The sequence below is a fragment of the Alosa sapidissima genome, chromosome 14 (assembly GCF_018492685.1).
Source record: "Alosa sapidissima isolate fAloSap1 chromosome 14, fAloSap1.pri, whole genome shotgun sequence".
In the NCBI taxonomy this organism is placed as follows: Eukaryota; Metazoa; Chordata; class Actinopteri; order Clupeiformes; family Clupeidae; genus Alosa; species Alosa sapidissima.
This window is the reverse complement of record NC_055970.1, coordinates 25,070,020-25,074,426: the sequence shown is the minus strand read 5'-3', so window position 1 is coordinate 25,074,426 and position 4,407 is coordinate 25,070,020.

Genomic DNA, 4,407 nt, shown 5'->3' with positions numbered 1-4,407 from the left:
ACGCACGCACACACAGAAACACACCCACACAAATACACACCCAAAGACAGTGTTTCCACAATTAGAGTGACACACGCATGACGTGTGAACAGATGAACAGTACACATTGTCATACATGAAACAGTGTTACCACACAACAGTCATGCGTTGGGGACACCTGTGTTGCATCGCCTCTTCCTCCTCCTCCTCCTCCTCCTCATCACCATTATCACATACCCCCCCCCCCCCCCCCCACACACACACACACACACAGTAGGCGAGACTCACTTTGTGTTGTTTCTGGCTCAAGTACAAGACTCATCTCTGTATGGCAGGGACAAATAAAAGCATATTTTTCAAAGACTGCCATGTGCACACATGGAAAGCCTTGGGCAGGGAGAGCAGCACGATTAACCCTCTAACAGGATACAGAACAGAACAGACATCAATGACCACAACTAGACGCTGATAAGTCAAATGTATAAGGTGGACAAGAGGAGAGGTGGATTGCAAAAAGGCTTGCAGGGAAAGTGGCTAAGAGTAGATTAAGACATCTTAAATAAGGCAACCTGAATAATCTCCACCAATATAAGAGCAAGTGATCATCTAAGCAATCAGCTGGGCAGTCAGCTAAGCTAAGTTCCTAGCTGACTGAGAAGCTGGGTGCTATTCTGTGATCTGCCTGAACTAACGCTATACTATGCTATGCTAACTAACGCTATACTATGCTATGCTATGCTTACTAACGCTATGCAGATGTTAGCCTCCCGTTTCTTTTCTCTCCTCTCACATCTCCTGTAAATTGGTGAGTGGTTTAATTAAATTAGCTTTGCTATAGTAGTGCTAATTAAGTTTTAGAGCCACTGCCTCCGTGAAGAACACCTTCAAGAACAAAACTTGTTATGTCGATACATTTAGAAAAATGTGTGAGAGGCTTGATTGGTTGGCTGTGATTTTGCTGTGTGTGTTTATGCATCTGTGTGTGTGTGTGTGTGTGTGTGTGTGTGTACAGGTGCATTATGTTTTTGAGAGGCAGTAGGCTTACCAAAACACAAATACACACAGAGCACACAGACACGTACTGTACGTGTTTCACAGCAGTCACACTTTAAAAGTTATATTATTCAAATGCTACTTAGTTAGTTTGTATGTGTAGAAATAAAAAAACACACACACACACACATGCTATGAGTCACAGATTAACACATTACGTCCTCCCTTTTCCTGGGTTTTGCATTTGGGGCAGAGCCAGTCTCCTGCTTTCTGTATGTTAACAGACAGAGTGACCTGAGGACTGAGTCTGAGATGGCTGACCTTAGGACTGAGTCTGAGATGGCTGACCTGAGGACTGAGTCTGAATCTGTCCTCCACGCCGCTGTATGTGGAACTTTGTCAAATGGATGTCCGACCCTTCGGGTGATTCAGATATGATGCTTACATGCGGACATTATGTGTTATTATCTGTTGAGTCATTCATTATGTGTCATTATCTGTTCACTGCACATGAACAGAATCCCTGTGTGGTTGAACAGATTTAACGTGGTTGAACACACACATGAACAGAATCTCTGCATGTTCTTCGCTTCGTTCAGACACAAGCTCATTTACATAATGTCCATCTGAAATACTAGGAGGGGAGTAGTGTAAGAGCCGGCTATGTCCGGCCCCAAATGTCCGGTTATGTTGTTCAGATATAAGATCCAACCTTTTGGTATCCGCAGAACATGCGGACTTACACCAAGGTCTGAAAGCAGATTGAGATGGCTGACCTGAGGACTGAACCCGAGATGGCTGACTTGCAATTCGCTTCATCAGAGAGCCAATAATCGCGTCTTCTGGCAGGTTCAGAGGTCACACACACGGGGTCAACCTGAGTGGAATACAGTATGTGAGGAGGAGAGCTGTGTCATCTCTGTCTCTCTCTCTCATACAGTACACACACACACACATATACACACTCACAGAGGCTCTAATTAGTGGCGGTGAAATCCCCTTTGTCTGGGAAGAGAGCCAGGGATGAAAGGACCGCAGAATCCAGAGCGGGCGATGTGACACACCTTTGTGTGCCACACACACACGCACGCACACACACACACTTTTTCATTCCCTATTAACAATCTCATAAAGCATGCCTCTGGGCTTCAAACGGCTGCAGGCATTGGAGGGAAGTGATAACTATGCGCTCTGGGATGGGTGTGTGTGTGTGTGTGTGTGTGTGTGTTGTGTGTGTGAGTGTAGAGGCTTCCCGTCACTTTTTAAAATCTAAACTCTTTTTACCTTTTGTCTCCAAATTCCTCCTCCGCATCCTGTCTTTTCTGTCAGGGCACAATTAGTTGCATTAGTGTGCGCCACCTTTGTTTTTTGGGCCGTTTAATATTAGCGCTCCTTTTGTCCTTTTGTCTCGATCGTCTCGTCTCGCGAGTCACACGCGTTCTCAGACATGTCTATTCATTATGGAGCTGCTCTGCATGCCGAGGAGACCAGAGGAAGCTCAAGCAGGTAGGAGGTTCTGCTGCTCTCCTGTGCGTTTCCCTTCCCATTCACTTCATTTCCTGTCGACATCAGCCCACACGCAGACGCCCGCCTGCCTGACTAAATATAAAATGTAAAATAAAGGACCCAGTCATGACAAGTGTTCAAAGGACAGCTGGGGAGTACTGCAGAGAGGTGTCAATCAAATCATTCCGTTTAGGAGATTGCAGAGAGCTCCTATTAAGCACAGTCAAAGTCAAAAGACAAGTAGCCATATTTGGTCACAGAATAAATCTGTATTGTCTTTTGATAGGGTCTTGCCCATTACAAAAGAGATTGATTTTACATCTTGAGTGGCATTACAATATATATATATATATATATCAGAGTTTCCGCTAGAAAAAAATGGTGCTGGTCAAAGTGACCGGCAGAGTTTTCGTTTTCCGGACATTTTGATGATATGCCGGTCAAATATATTATCGCTTCTTAATTAGTCAAATTGAGGAAAACTGGAGACAGGTTACCTTAAGAATGACATAATCAAGCTAGAATGCAACATGTTCATTAGCCTAACTTAAACATGCCTAACAAGATCTAGCCAGTATCTTTTCATGGACAGCAAGAGTCCGCTTTGTTCGTTGTTTTAAAAAGGCTACGTTGTTTGTTGCTGCTACCCACGTTCTCCACATCTCCAGTGGTGACTGTTTAACTTACACAGATGCGCACATACAAGAATGAGAGCTCACACCACTACCCCCTAATACTATGCCTCTTTATTTGATAACAATAAATCAAGAAATGTTTCCTATTCTGGGAAATGTTTAGTTTATTTTTCTTTCGGCCGCGGTTCAATGATACCGTTTTAATTGTGCCAGAAATTATCCGCGGACCAGTAATCTCCTCGTCGACCAGTAAAACCCTGCAGATCATAGACAGAGAACGCATAGGCCTACTGTATGCTTTGGGTAAAGAACACTTTGCATGTCCAGTGTAGGCTACACGGAGAATGACCGTGTCTTGGAGCGCCGCATCCCCCGCAACTCCACTTCCAATGTCACTGATTTCGACAGATACGCCCGACACTTCTGCTTTTTATCTGGTGGTGGTGGAGTTGACCGGACATCTGAGGCTTCAGATGTTACCAATTTATCATCATCCATCGCGTCTGGCCTCTGAAAAAACTTTTAAGGCTAGTCTGCCTGGGCCTGGCCATGTTTGAACCGCCTCACTCATTTGTTCGTTGTTGAACATGGACATTGCGCTTCCTATTTGAAATGCAGCATAGCTATGCGTGTTGTTTAATAGTACTTTTCAAACGGTAGAGCCTGTTCATTTAAAAACATAGTCAGAGGACGTATAATATAGGCTTACGTATTAAGGCTTATTCTCAAATTCAGATTGCGTTAGGGGACGGGATAGCCTATTTCAATCGGACAATTTGACCGGAGAGATTTAATTTTGTCGGACATTTCATTTTTTTTTCGGCCAATGTCCGGTAATTACCGGACAACGGAAACCCTGCCGGACAACGGAAACCCTGATATATGTCAGGGTTTCCGTTGTCCGGTAATTACTATATATATATATATGCTGAAGCTGAAGGGGGGGGGGGGGCTCTGTAGAAAAACCTGTGAGCAAAAAACAAGAAAACAGCGAAGAATTTACCAAAACTGCATAGGGTCCCTTTAAAGTTGGAACGAATAATATAGCCTACTACTTTGATAGCTGTTACTCAAATTTAACATGGTTATTCTAAAACATACCCATTATAGATTAGATTAATATTATACTCTACTGAAAAAAAAAACAAATCGTAAAAAAAAATAAGCTGAAAAACATTTCCTGGCCCACTAGATTGCACTCTGTGGCCCTCTAATAAGCCCTGGTCCGGTGGTTGAGAAACATTGGTAAAGCCAGAGAATGTCTAATAGGAAGAGAAGTGGCACTGTCTGGTTA